A 16,072-nucleotide genomic window follows, 5' to 3' on the forward strand; every position below is an offset into this window, starting at 1 on the left:
TATTTCAATTATTTTTAATTTCCCTTGAGACTTCCTTTTTGATTCTTGAGTTAATCAGAAGTGTGCTGTTTAAATATTTGAAAGGTTTTCAGATACTTTTCTGCTATTGATTCAATTCTATCATGGTCTAAAACATACTTTGCATGATTTCTATTATTTTATATTTGTCAAGGTTTGTTTTGTTAAGGTTTGTTTTGAAACCAGTTCAGTCTGTTTTGGTGAATGATTTGTGTGCATTTGAGGAGAAAGTAGCTGTTGATGTTTGTGTATGGAGTGTCCTATACTATCTGTTATGTCTGCTTGGTTGCTAGTGTTTGTAGAAGCATAAATAAGACCTCCTCCACAAGTCCCCATGCCTGTGCTTTCCTGAGGAGATTGCTCCTGCCCTCAGGGATCTGGGAATCTTGTTTATCCAGCAGACTGTAGTGGGGTGTGCAAGTTTTCCAGACCTCTTCTTGCTCTGTTTAGCTTCTGGCCAGCAGGGCTTTTTCTGATTTCTTACTTTATGAATTAGTCGGCTTTTCATTACTGCAGCAAAATACTTGAGACAACCTACTTATGAAGGAAAGAGAGATTTATATAACCCACAGCCGAGATGTGGAAAATCCAGTTGGTATGATGAATGTTGTATCTCTAGTAAGGGGGCCACGGTGGATGGTGGAATATGTGTAAAGGAAGGATCACGTGGCAAGTTAGGAACCAGAGAGTGGGTGGGGTGGGTGGGCCCACATTCAGGCGTTTTAACAACACTCTCCCTAGAACTCTGAGAACCTGCCTCAAATAATCCAAGGACCTCCTACCAGGCCCCAACTCTAAATTAGATTCCACACTTTCCAATAGTTCCACCTTGGGGCCCAAGCTTTCAGCACCTGAGCCTTTCAGGGAAATTCTACATACAAATGATTGTACCCTGTATACAAAATTCAGCCTCTTTCCAAGATGAGCTAAGTAATCCAGTTTCCTATCATCATGTGCATTTATACATATTATTTGTTTATGTGTGAGTCAATACTCTTTTTAGTAGTTAGAAAAATATTTGTTGAGTGTCTACTCTATGCCAGGCTGGGGAAATCATATTGACCAAAAGAGAACAAAAAGTCTGCCTTCAAAGGTTTATATTCTGTGGTTCTATTTTTTTTTTTTTTCATCTTAGCCTGTGAAGTAGACAGGTGAGGCATGTATGATTGGCCCATCTTCCTGCTCCATTTCCCAGAATAATGATGCAAGTAATTGAAAGGTGTCTGATTGTGATCTTCAAGGGCTCTTTGTTTATCAGGGAGACAGTATGCTTAGCTACGTAGCTTACTTAAGGTTGTCAATACAAAGTAAGTGCCTATTATCTGAAATGCTTGAAATGAGAAGTGTTTTTAATTTCAAATCTTTCAGAGTATAGAATATTTTCCTACATGTCACTTGATACTTTGGGTATGATATTCACATCTAAACATGAATTTCATTTATATTTCTATACACCTTATTATACACATAGCCCGAATATTGTATAAATATTTATACAATAAAAGTGTGGAATCTTTATATAGTGCACCTATATTTTGACTGAGACTTATAATGAGATCAGGTGTAGGATTTTTCACTTGCGATGTCATAATAGCACTCAGAAGTTTTTGGATTTTGCAACATTTGGGTTTTGGATTTTTAGATAAGGGGTGTTCAGTCTGTTTACTGAATCTTGTTCTGCCCGTGTTTTAGTCAGATTACTGATGTGAAGGGACTGTTTCCCCCTGTGATTTATGTCTTCCTCAAAACTGCCCACACATCACCAGCTTCTCAACTGTGCCGCTTCAGATACTCAGTCCCTCTGCCTCCAGCTCCACCCCCCAGTTCCAGCCCAGCTATCTCAGGGATGACCAGCTTTGTGTAGAAACAACCCAACTGCACCTTATCCTGAACCCACACGGGCCTTTTTCTTCCCAACTGTGGGTTCCCTGCTGCTGCTGAAGCATAGGGTGCCATGGGACATGCTCTGGGTCCACCTCTGAGCAACCTGGAAATGTGGGAGCGTTCAAGGGATGAGTGGACCCAGTCTTCTACTTTCCTTCCCCTTCTAGACCATGCTGAGACACCTCTCTTGGAAGACAGTTCCACAAAATCGAGCCATCAGACATTGACTGCACTGGGTGACTGATTTTGTCAAGCTCCCTGGTGGAGTTCCACCTTCTCTGTTTTTCCACTTCTGTCCACACTCACACTGTGGCCTCTGGGAACTTTGCTTTCTAGGGAACCCAACCTAAAGCATTATTTGTTTTCCAGCAAACAACCACTTTAGTGAGATATATTCCGAGGAAAAGCCTCTAGAGATTAAACAAAGCATTTCAGTAGTTAAGTACAGCATAAAGTCATCTCCTGTTGGCCATAGATTATTGATTCCAGGACCTCCACAGGTACCACAATACAATGGTGCTCAAGTCCCTTTATAAATCGTATAGTGTTTAAATCTAACCTGTATACTTTACATCATGTCTAGGTTTTTAAACTACCTAGTACTATGTCAATTCTAAGTAAATAATTGCTGTACTGTGCTGTTTAGGCAACAACGACAAGAACAAAAGTCTGTACATATTCATAATGGAATTAATATTTTTGAAACATGGTTGGTTGACTTTGCAGATAAGAAGCCTGTGGATAACAGGGGCTGCATAACAGTGTCTTCCCATCCGTGTCTCATGGCTGTCTTTAAGCTGCCTCATTCTGTAGAAGCCCCCAAGGAGACATTTCTGAGGAGCAAAGATATAAAATGTACCATAAGAAAATGGAGCCCAAGTACTTAGTTTTATAATATACAGTGAAGAAGACAACATTTTAAAACAAAATACATTTAATTTTAAAAAAGCCAACTCTCCCTAGTAGACGCAAGTGAAAAGTTAAGTCAGAGACAGACAGTAAAAGGTGAAAAAGCATAGATCGGATTAGAAATGAAGATGTGAGAATTTGAGCTTCCTAGGGACTAGTTCCAAACACAGAAGTGATAATAATGTGCAGTCAAAAAAGCGTGAAGAAGACTGGGGGAAAAAAGAACTGCAGGGCTGAATACTACAAAAACAGTACAAAAATAGCACATAAAATGGAAAGAAAAGCCTGTTGAAAGCTGACTGCCTTTTAATCTCAGAGGAAAAACTCATAGTAGAATAAGAACAAAAAAATCCACACCTGCTCTTTACAGAGTCCTTCCATCGCAGAATCAACTTTGAAATGCAACATTCTATTTAGAATTCTTTCCTTTATACATCTTGCCTTTCATGTTTTTCTCTGTCACCTGTACTTGTGCGTGACAAATGAGACCTACTATGTACTACCTAGTACAAATCAGAAGCAAATGCAAGCTTGCTGTTTTTCAACAGAAAAAAAGCACATGAAGTATTTTTCCAATTGAGCAAGAGATGTCAGTAGGATGGGAGAGGGCACTTGTAACTCTTAGCATCACCCCAGAAAATCAAAGAATGATTCTTGCTTTCTAGCTTTTGGTCCATTTAAAGAAGTGCACTGAACAAAAAGCATTTGGATGATATGAGTTAGCTGAGAAGATGCAACCAAATGGAATATTACCACATTAAATAGAAAGTGTAGGAGAGAAGTGGATATATAATATTCAGTTGTAATTATTAATTGAACACTATTTGCTAGGATTCTCCAATTATACCTCATTCTGAGATGAACACACTACTATTAATCTTTTTAAACATGAGGAAACTGACTTTGAGAAATAAGGCCTTTTGCTGAATATCATATAAGGAACCGAGTTCAGAGATGTAAACATATAGCACCCACTATGTTCCATACACTAATGGCATCTGATAAGTGTGCTATAATTTACAAATGCTATTTCTAATACACACAATCTTTTTAAGGCAGGTGGATGGAATTCTTCTTAATTTTCTCATTATAAATACAAGTCTGAGGAAACCAAACAGCTTGCCCAATGTGACATAGTTATTAAGTGGAAAGGCTGGATAAACAGGCAACAAAATACAATCAGATAGAAGCAATAAGTTCTAATGTTCCATAGCACAGTGGGGCAACTACAGTTCACAATAAGATACTGCATTCTGTATGGGGAGCTGGGAGAAAAGATCTGCTGTAATCCAAAGACAAAGAAAAGATAAGGAAATGGAAAGGCTAGTTGCCTGGTTTGATAAGTTAGTTCTGTGTATCTGTGTGGAAGCATTGCACCATAGCCCACAAGAATGTCCATGTATTACGTGTAGCCAACTAATTCTTTACAGAGCAACCAAAATCATTCCCTGGGGAAAGGTCAGTCCCTTCATCAAATCACATTGGAGAACTGGATGCAGAACTATGACACAAGGTCTTTACACTCTATACAGAAACGAACCTAATACCTGAGCCACTCAAATTATTAGAGAAAAATGTAGGGAAAGCACTGCAAGGCATTGGAATAGATGCATACATTTTAAAAAGTAGTTTAAACTGAAAGAAAATACAGAATTTGGACACAGGACTACTGGATTCTGGAATATATGACACTAATTTGTTTGTTTTGTATTAATTTTGTATTAGCATGAAATGTATGTGACTTTTATGGAGTATAGTGCAATATTTCAACAGATATACACACAATGAGAAATCATATAAGGAAATTAGTCTTTCCATCACCCCCCTTTTTTTTTTAAAAAAAAAAGGTTTATTTGTTTATTTGAAGTGCAGAGTTACAGAGAAAGAGGAGAGAGATAGAGAGAGAGAGAGACAGACAGACAGACAGAGATCTTTCACACATTGTTTCACTGTCCAAATGGCTGCAATGGCTGGGCTGGGCCAAGCCAAAGCCAGAAGCTTGCAAGTCCATCCAGATCCCTACATGAATGGCAAGGGCCCAGGCACTTGGGCCATTTTCTGCTGCTTTCCCAGGAAAATCATCAGGGAGTTGAATCACAAGTATAGTAGCTGCGGCTGAAACAAGCACTAAAAAGGGATGCTGGTATCATAGTCTGTGACAACCCACTGCACCACAACACCAGTCCTTTCATTTCCTTTATGGCAATCCTATAGTTACCCTACTCCTCTGTAGAACAACAGAAGGGAACCGAACTGCATTTCCTCTAGAAATCACTACACTATGTGTGTGTATTTTATTATATATAATAAATATATTAAATATATATATAAATAAATACACACACACATATATATATATGTCCACCTATAAGAGAATGCATGCAGCATTTGTCTTTCTGTGTCTGTTTTTAATTCAGTTAAAGTAATGATATTCAATTTTTATTTTGTTGCAAATGTAGAGATTTCATTTTTATGACTGAATAATATCCCATTGTGTTTGTGTGTATCTTTCACATTTCCTTCATTTATGGATGGACGTAGTATAATAGAAAAAAATAGATATCTGAACTCCCTAGTTTTGTTTTTTTAAAAGATTTATTTATCTATCTGAAAGAAAGAATTACAGAGAGTCAGAAGCAGAGAGAGAGAAGAGAGAGGGAGAGAGGTCTTCCATCGCTGGTTCACTCCCTAAATGGCTGCAACTTCCGGAGCTGGGCCTATCTGAAACCAGAAGCCAGCAACTTCTTCCAGGTCTCCCATGTGGATGCGTGGGTGGCACAGGCCAAGGACTTGGGCCATCTTACCCTGCTTTCCCTGGCACATTGGCAGAGAGCTGTATCAGAATTGGAGAAGCTAGGACTCCAGCTGTCAGATGTGATGCCAGCATTGCAGACAATGGCTTAACCTGCTGGCCTGCCTATGTTTGATGAGAAAATTGAGACTTTAAAAGGTGAAATATCTGCCTAAGTTTGTGTGGTTTTAAGTAGAAGACAGGTAATGGAATTCCCCTTTTTGAATGTGAGTTCACGTCCAGTGTTTCTTCTTGTCTTCAGCCTGCAATTCAGAGGCCGGCTGACACAGTGGGCCCAGGAGGAGTGGTGGATGACTCTGAAGTACCCAGTGACCCAAGCCAGTCATTGGTGTGTAGAGTAGAGTGGGTCCGTCTTCTTACTGGGAGAATAGCTATTACTGGCTTCCCTCTTGGAAGTATGTTTTTACACCAGTTTGATACTACTCCCAGGGGTAATTCAACTATGCAAATTCCACCCACATCAGTAGGTCATTACGCATCTTCTCATAGAAAGTCAGGATCAGATGGCAGGACCTTGGGAACTAACATTTATGGAACACTTCTTATATCCAAGACAGTAGTTCTAGTACTTTCCACACATACATTATCTTATGTAATTCTCTTAATTACTTTGTGTGAGGTAGTCATTATCTCCACACTACAGGGGATGAAACAGACTTACAAAAGTCAAGTGATTTTTTTCCCATTAGGAAGTGAATGAACCACTGACTCAGCCTGAGGTCTGTGTGATTCTGAATCCCAGACATCTCAAGAAATTTTTTAGCTAGAGCAGTATCTTAATGTGGCAGCAGTCAAAAGAATAAGTAAAATTCATTTTTCCAAGTAGAAGATTTAGATTTTCCAATTCTTCAAAGCCAGTTGAACATTGTGTGTGTGTGTGTGTGTGTGTGTGTGTGTTTATTAGGGGACTGATATTAGAAACTGCAAAATGAACACTCGAGCTGATAAGTCCATGGAAAAACAAAGACTCCGCTGCACTTGCACATCTATAGTCAACACTTAGAGAGCCTAGATTAATAGGGCAAACAGAGTGATGGTGATTACCCTGGTAACAAAATCTCCATTAAGCCTTGCTTGAGGAGAAAATGAAAAGCTTGAGCATCTGTCAGGTTCAAGCAGAGTTCACTTAGGATGGAAAGAGTTACATGCCCTTTTTTTTCCCTTAAAAATCAAAGAAGTAACCAGAATGGAAACAAATCACCTAGTCTGGGAGCACAGACTCAGAAACCCCTCTCAAACCTGGTAGCGATGAGATGTCCAACTATGACACCTGCATAACCTCTCAGAGACTAATCAAGGGCTGGCTGTCTCTGACTTCTTCCCACAAAAAGAAGTGTTACTAGAAATCTTAATATTTCATTAAACACAAATCAGATTCAAATTTCAGGCTCACGCTTCAAAGGGATGTGTTAACCTCTGAGTTAGATTTCATAGGCAAAACCACTTGGCCAGTTGCTAAAATTGTACATTTTGTCATACCAAATGAAGAGGTAGCTCCACCAAAGTTGGCAACGTGGTTGGAGTTTCATTTTCTCTCTTCTTAGGCAGAAGAGTTTCAGCAACTCTCCTCACACCAAAAGACCAGCGGGGTTCTCAGCCAGATTTGTGCTATAGTGGGTAAGGCACAGCCTGCATGATGGCATTCCTTATGGGTGCTGCTTAGAGTCCCGGCCACTCAACTTCCCATCCAGCTCCATGCTAATGCACCTGGGAAAGCAGCAAAGAATGGCCCAACTGCTTGGGGGAAGACCTGAAAGAAGTTCCTGGATCTTGGCTTCAGTCTGGTCCAACCCTGACCATTACAGTCATTTGAGGAGTGAACCAACAAATGGAAGAGTCTCAATCTCTCTCTCTCTCTCTCTCTCTCTCTCCCATCTGTTTCTCTCCCCCTCTCTCTGTAACTCTGACTTTTAAATAAATAAAAATAAATCTAAAAAATAAGACCAATGAGGTTAAACTAGGGTCTGTTGAAGCCCACATCACCATCAGTGTTGAAGCTATTGCCATCTTCCTGGCTGTATGCACAGACACAAATGTTCCCACTTTTCTTTTTCAATACATTATATTACAATTTGTTCTTTCACTCAATGGTATTTTAAGGGAGTCTTCTTATTGCACAAAAATATACCTAGTTTGTTACAGTATTTTGCTGTGTGCATATCCATAATATTTTCCTTTTTATTGTTTATAAACAAAACAAAAATGTTTGCTTGTTTGCATTGGAATGTTTCCCTATGATACAGGAGTCTTCAAAAGTGTGTGAAAAATCCAAATTGTGAAAACTACACATGAATTTCAAAAAGTTTTGGCACCAAAATAAACATTGCTTATTTCAATTTTCGCCATGAACTTATTAAAGTGCCTTTGTAGAGCGGTAAGTTGCATTCTAATGGTCCGCATTTAACCATTTTTATTCTGTGCTTCCCATGCTTCCCAGAAGACACAATATGCTTCCCAGCCCCATTTTTCGGACTTGGACATGGTCTTCATGGAAGGTCGCAATGTCGTAAGGCCATTCAGCTGGGCCTGCTGTGCTTCCCCTCATGGACTTTAGAACAGCAGGTCTGAGACTAGAGCTGCTTCTCCTCCACCCTCGGTCCCAGAGCAGAAACACAGAGTGTCCAGCACTGACCTGTGAGCCCTATGTGAAGAATGGAGAAAAGACCATTAATGATACAGCATACAGAGATAATTAGGACCATTTGACACTACTGCAAAAGTCAAAAGTACCGCCCAATCCAAAAGTAAAATTATTGAGTTCTCATTTAAATCTACACCACATTTGGAATGTCCTATTCTGGATTCTGGAGGTTTATATTAGTGAAGAAGAGTGAAGGAAACTATGTTCTCATTATCAGGGCGCTTAAGTGTTGTGAATAGTATCAATTATTTTTAAGTTTAATAGATGCTGAAAATGCACTTCTTCATACTATTACTTATTTTTCCAACTTTTATTTAATAAATATAAATTTCCAAAGTACAACTTTTGAATTATAGCGGCTTTTCCCCCCATTACCTCCTTCCCACTGGCAACCATCCAATCTCCCACCCCCTCTCCCATCCCATTCTACATGGCAATTCATTTTCAATTATCTTTATATACAGAAGATCAACTTCGTATGTACTAAGTAAAGATTTCAACAGACTGCACCCACACAAACACACAAAGTATAGAGTACTGTTTGAGTAGTAGTCTTACCGTTAATTCACATCTATTTCTTTACAGCAATACAAGAAACTGGAGGTTCTTTCTTCAACTTGCTTCTTTTCTATTCTCTAAAATATAGAAACAAAAAAGCTAACACTGAACACCTTTCTCCACTAAGTGTGGCCTCTGCAGATCCAGATATGCAGATAACCAGTCCTTCATTTAGGAGACCCTGAAAGCCAGGCTCCATTCAATATACTGCCCTTCAGCTTTGACTTTCTGTCCTGTAAGAAGGGATGATTATGGGTTTGCTGCCCCACAGGATCATGTGGATTATGTTGATTATAGCATGAAGTCTTAGGCAGTAGTTGGCCTTTCATGTGGCCATGAAGAAGAGGGAACTCAGTGGAGTAGTGTGAATGGAATGGTCAGGTTGAGAGCTGCCAATGGGGAGAGAAGGGGATAACCTGGACAAGCAAAGATGCATTTCCAAGGCTTGCAATGCCCTCAATGCCGTTGTCCTGGCATCCTGGCTGTCGTGAGCCCTCCCCTCAGGTCATATACTCATCCCCAGGACTTCTTCATTGACCCTCTTTAATGTCTGGTGTCCTAAAATATCAGAGACCTGTCCTGACCTGCCAGGCTCTTGAGGTCCTGAGGAAAATCTGTGGTCAAACTGCTTTCCAGAGAAGTTGGGACCAGCTATTCCTATCCAAGGAGGTGCCTCTTCTCCAGAACTACTACCTTGGTTAGGCGCCTCTAAGGTGAGTCTGTCTTCTTCTAGGAATGCATTTCCCTTGGGATGTCAGCCTCTATTTGTTAGGCAATTTCCTTAATAACTTAGCTGTTACGGGCATGGCTTCTCCATTTGGTCTGTGTCACTGAAGTCTCATGCTCTTCCTCGTCAAGTCCCTGGTGGTTATAATCAACAGGCCCTGTATTCCTGAATTGCCTGAGTATCAGCATCTTCAGAGGGATGGCTGGGAGGTCTTACTGTTTAATCCTTTTCTGACTCTACAAACAGCACATCTTCCAGAAGCCACAGCCACCCAGTAACAACAGCAGGTTTCAAGGCTCACTTGTTTGCATTCCCTGATCAAAGAATTTTACGTGCATTGAGCTTTCCACAGCTTATAAAGTAGCTAGTGTTGCCACCTCCATCTTAAAGGTGAGGAAATTGAAGCAGAGAAATTTAGTGCCTAGCCCAGCGTCACATAGGTATACAGAAGAAGTGCTGGAAATGAAACTGACTTCAGGCCAATAAAAGGTAGTAGATGCCAGCAAAAATCCAGAGGACAAACCTTGTTTGGAAGGATAATATAAATTCCAAAAGAGTCACAGTTATCTTCTAATTTTTTTACCCCTAGGAGTTAGAATAAATGTGTGTGGGAGTGAATTAAAGAATATTAAGCCAAGGGGCTGGCACTGTGGTGCAGCGGGTTAACACCCTGGCCTGAAGCGTCGGTATCCCATATGGGCGCTGGTTCGAGATCCAGATGCTCCATTTCCCATCCAGCTCTCTGCTATGGCCTGGGAAAGCTGTGAAAAATGGCCCAAGTCCTTGGGCCCCTGCACCTGTGTGGGAGACTCAGAAGAAGCTCCTGGCTCCCAGCTTCAGATAGGCACAGCTCCGGCCATTATGGCCAATTGGGGAGTGAACCATCAGATGAAAGACCTCTCTCTCTCTTTCCCTCTCTCTTTCTCTCTCTTTCTTGCTTCTCCTCTCTCTCTGTAATTCTGACTTTCAAATAAATAAATAAATCTTTAAAAAAAGAATATTAAGCCAAAATGGACTAAATTTTAGACAACATTTCAGTGAATTTATTTACTTATTTATTTTATTTGACAGGCATAGAGAGACCTTCCATGCACTAGTTTATTCCCCAAATACTTGCAACAACCAAGACTGGTCCAGGCCAAGGTTGGTAGCTGGAAACTCAATCCAGGTCTCCCACATGGGTGACAGTGACCCAACTACTTGAGCCATCACTTGATGCCTTCCAAGGTACATATTAGCAGGAAGATAGAATTAGGAGCAGAGCCAGGACTCAAACCCAGGCACCACAATATGGAATACAGGTGTCGCGAAAGGCATCTTATCCCCTGCACCACATCTGCTCCTGCACTGAAATTAATCAGATAAGTGTGTTTATATGTATGTAATTTGTTAGCTGATCCAGTCAGCATAGAATTAATAGTCCTCTAAATTGCATAACTGAATCCTGGGCTTGAGGATGTGTCTTTGTCAATGATGCTGAGAAGCAGAAAAATTCCTCTGGCAACCCCTAGGAGGAATTACAAAACTTCACAATATGAATTTGTTGGAATGAATCTGTAATATACAAACTATCAAGGCATTCCTTAAACCATTTTTACAGAGGAGTGGAAAAAATTCCCTTCGTTGAGAGACAAGGAGATGCCCTCATATGGATGGTACTAGCATACTTAAAAAGTTCAGTGATAGCCATCCTTTGTGGCCTGGGGATGACAGTTGAAAATACCACAATAAGAATGCATTATCTGTTCTCAACGAGCTTAGTATGATCCTGGAGAAAAAAAAAAAACTTACCTATCACACACAGAAAAAAAAAATGATCTGGAATGATAGAAATCAAGTAGTGTAATGGAAACCCTGTAGGAAAGATTAACAGTTAATGTTTTCTCAAAAAAATAAAACAAACACACACTTTTATTTTGAAATAATTTAAAATCTAATGAAAAGTTACAAAGACTGTAGAGAGAGTTTCTATATAAACTTCACCCAGCTTCCTCTAATATTTTTTTTTTTATTTTTTGACAGGCAGAGTGGACAGTGAGAGAGAGAGACAGAGAGAAAGGTCTTCCTTTTGCCGTTGGTTCACCCTCCAATGGCCGCCACAGCCAGTGCGCTGCGGCCGGTGCACCGCGCTGATCCCATGGCAGGAGCCAGGTACTTATCCTGGTCTCCCATGGGGTGTAGGACCCAAGCACTTGGGCCATCCTCCACTGCACTCCCTGGCCACAGCAGAGAGCTGGCCTGGAAGAGGGGCAACCAGGACAGAATCCGGTGCCCCGACAGGGGCTAGAACCCGGTGTGCTGGCGCCGCAAGGTGGAGGATTAGCCTAGTGAGCTGCAGTGCCGGCCTCCAGCTCCCTCTAATATTAACATCTTATAAGACCATGGTACAATAGAATCAAGTACAGACTTTGTAAAGATCTTACTAGTTTTTCCAGGTCCAGTCCAGGGATACCACATTGCATTTAGTCATCACATCTCCTTCATCTCCTTAGGTCTGGGATAGCGTCTTGCTTAGTCTTTCCTTGTTATCAGACATTCACCATTTGGGAGGGTATTTGGGATTCACTCAGATGTTCTGTAGACTGTCCCTTGATTTTTATCTGCCTGATGATTTCTCATAATTTGGCTACATATGAATCCTATCAGGGAACACATGGTAACAACTGACTTGTTACTGAGAGTAGCCTTGATAACTTGGGTAAGTAGGATCAGTCAGGTTTCTCCCCTGTAAAATTGACTCCCCCCACACCTTCTCCAATTCTCTGCTCTTAGGGAATAAGTCACCAAGTCAAGCTCAAACTCAAGAGGAATGGAGTTAAGTTCCACTTTCTATAAGGGAAAATATTTGCATATGATATTTGGAATTCTGTAATAAAGATGTGTACCTTCTTCTTTATTTATTCAGTAATTTATCAACATGGACTCATGGATTTTTATACTACATATGACTCCATTTGTCATTGTTTATTATACTTTTCAAATTTTCCAGCTTTGATAATTTGGAACTCTTCAGGATTGTACCTAAGTCCTTGTGATGAGCAATCATCATTTTTTTTTTCTTTTTAAGTGCTTCCAAAATTATTTTCTGGTACTTGAAGCTGCTCTAAGTCTAACTGGCATTTTTCTTTTCCCAGTGTTAGGATCAGCCACTTCTACAGGAGCCCCATTTCCTTTGATTGGAGAATGGTATTAGAAACCAAGAAGTGGGGTCTGCATATGTTCATTACCACTGGGCTGTTGCCTCCGTGTCCCCTCAGAAGATATGGCTAGAAAATCTATGTTTGTGTGTTATTCATGCATGTGTGTCTATTTCTTGGTCTATGTCTATATATATGTATATAAGTGTTAGCATGAGTTCAGACTGACATTACCAACTCTCATCCGGTACATTGGCATTTGTTTTAGCCCTTTTCCTTCCCTTTATGTATTAATAACTTTGCTTCTGACCATGACAAATCTGTCTCCAATTGTCTGCAACTTATTTATTCATCTCTATTTTTGTAAAGATTTGTTTTAATTGAAAGGCAAAGTTACAGAAAGAGAGAGACAGAGAGAGACAGAGAGAGATTTTCTATTTGTTGGTTCACTCCGCAGGTGGCTGCATCAGCCAGGGCTGGGCCAGGCTGAAGCCAAGAGCTAGGAGCTTCTTCCTGGTCTCTCACATCGTGCAGGAGCCCAGGAACTTGGACCATCTGCCGCTGCTTTGCCAGGTGCATTAGCAGAGAGCTGGATCAGTAGTAGAGCAGCTGGGAATTGATCCTGTGCCCATATGGGAGGCCAGAATTGCAGGTGGCAGCTTAACCCATTATGCAACAATGTACACCTCTATTCATCTCTATTATATGAGAGTACTTCAAACTGTTTATAGATAATGCATTTAAAATATACATTTATTCTAGTGCAAAAATTTTGAAATTCATGCATTTTTTCATAATGTACATTTTTTCAGGAATGCTTGACTCAGCATGTATGTGGATTTCAGATTTTTTGCAGCAAAATAAATTTATATTTTAACTCCACATCCCATGAACCTCGCAAAGTAACATGGATTCAGAATGAATATTCCATACACTGTACTGCACAATGTGTGTATTTATAGTTTTCCTTTGTCTTTAACCTGCAATGTGCAGTGAAAACACTTTTCCTAAGCTCCTTAGGTCAGCTCATTTCTGCTGCACTCTTTAGTGAAGTAATATGCACATTTATAATGCTGATAGATTAATTCATTATAGTTTGCATCCAATCATGTGATCTCACAACATTCCAGATAATTTGGGTTATCTTGCAGAAAATTAAGTTCAATCACATGGGTTTCAGCAGACAGTCATGCCTCTGCTATCAAAACACCATGCAAAACACTTCTGTTATTCTCAGTTTTCCATGTGGGGCCACTTTAGGATATACCCTATCCATACCAGTCCTAGAAACCACTGATCATTCTTCTGACCCTGTGATGTTGCTGTTGTTTAATAAAAGTAAATGAGGATACTTCAAAAAAGTTCGTAAAAATTTATTTAAGTTAATGCACATTTTCCATGGGCTTCGTGAATTGCCCTGTGTACATGGAAATATATATTGTGTATATGACTTTACGTCTTGCTTTTCCCAGCTAAACAATTTTATTTTGTAATGCTCCATGTGCAATTGAGTAGTTCACTTGTTTTTATTTCTCAGTAATATTCCACTATATTATGTACCACACTTTGTTTATCCATTCCCCAAATGAAGGACATTTTGATTGTTACAGAATTCATCAATGCCATCTGGATCTGGAATATTACTTTTTGCAAAATATTTTTAAATTTTTTTTTATTAACATGCAATGCTTTTACATCTCTTTGGGGGCTCAGTGCAGTATTTCAATAGGTGCATAGAGTGTGAACTGATCAAATGAAGCAATCAACAACCTCAATCCCTACTTTTTCTACATATTTGGAGCCTATCAGCTCCTAGCTGCTAGGTCTTCAGATAGTGTATCATACACCATTGTAATCTGTAGGGACCTCTTTGAAAAGTTTTTATCTACAGATTTGATTTTGTTCATACTTATAAGAGTAGGACTATTCAGGCTATATATTTGCTACATTATAGTATTTGAGTTTTCTAAGGAATTGATCTCCATTGAAAACATTTTTACATTTAAGGACACAGTGATGCTTGCAGGATTTGCTTGTTGTTTTTAATGTCTGTGGGGATCAGCATTGATGTCTCCTGTTTGATTCAGGACAACGGTAATTTGTGTTACTTTTCCTTCTTTCTTTATTATGCTCACTAGAAATTTATCAGTTATATTGATCTCTTTCAAGAACAAGATTTGTAGATTTCCTGTTATTTTTCTGTTTTCATTTTATCAATTTTATTTATTTGCTCTAATTTCTACTAGCTCATTTTTTCTACTTGCTTTAAGCTAAATTTTCCTGTTTCTCTGGCTTGTAGGTTTTTCTAGGTGGACTACTACTATTGAATTTAAATCTTTCTAATATAAGCATTTAATGTAGTAAATTTCCTCCTAAGCACTCAGTTAGTTGTATTACCCCAATCTTTGTGTGTTACCTTTTTTCATTTAAAAAAATTGGGGATATAGAGAAAAACTGAGTGGATAGTACAGACAGTGCTATTGATACTCCACATTCCTCAGCCCCCTCACCAACACACACAGACACATGCACACACTCATGGTTTACCTTGTAATTTATGTCTTGGATGGGTTTGGTAAACTTGCTACAGTTGACAAATCAATACTGATACATTATTATTAACTAAAATCCATAATTTAAGTTAGAACTCAATCTTTGTGACTAAATTTTATGAGTTGTAGTAAATGTATAATGACCTGTATCCACCATTACTGTATCATACAGAATAGTTCCAATGCACTGAAAAATTCTCTATATTCCTCCTATTCATCCTTGTTTCCCTTCCCCCATGGTCCTGGCAACTTTTGAGTTTTCTGCTGTCTCTATGGTTTTACCTTTCCCAAAAGATTATAAGGTTGAAATCATATAGTGTTTTGTTTTCACATTGTCTTCTTTCACTTTGTAATATGCACTTGAGATTTCATCATGTCTTTCTGCATTTTGATAGCTCATTTATTTTTACCACTGAGTACTAATCTATTGTGTGGATGCACCAGTTTATCCATTCACTGACTAAATGACAGCTTGGTTACTTCCAGTTTGGGCCAATTATGAATAAAGCAGGTAGAAATATTTGTGTGCAGACTTGTATGTGTGCAGATAACTTTTTAAATAATTTGAATGTAAAGGCACACAATTGCTAGATCATCTTCCCAAGTTGTCATACCATTTTGCATTCCCACCAGTGATGAATGAGTATTCCTCTGGCTTCACACTCTTTCCAACATTTGTTGTTGTCAGTGTTATGGAACTTACTCATTTTAGTAGGTGTGCAATGGTGTGTCTCATTGTTTTAATTTGCAATTATATCATGACATGGGCACATTTTCACGTGCATTTTTACCACCTTTGTATCTTATTTAGTGAAATATATGTTCATATATTTC

This window comes from Oryctolagus cuniculus, chromosome 12 (assembly GCF_051225735.1).
Source record: "Oryctolagus cuniculus isolate XC-2025 breed Fujian yellow rabbit chromosome 12, ASM5122573v1, whole genome shotgun sequence".
Lineage (NCBI taxonomy): Eukaryota > Metazoa > Chordata > Mammalia > Lagomorpha > Leporidae > Oryctolagus > Oryctolagus cuniculus.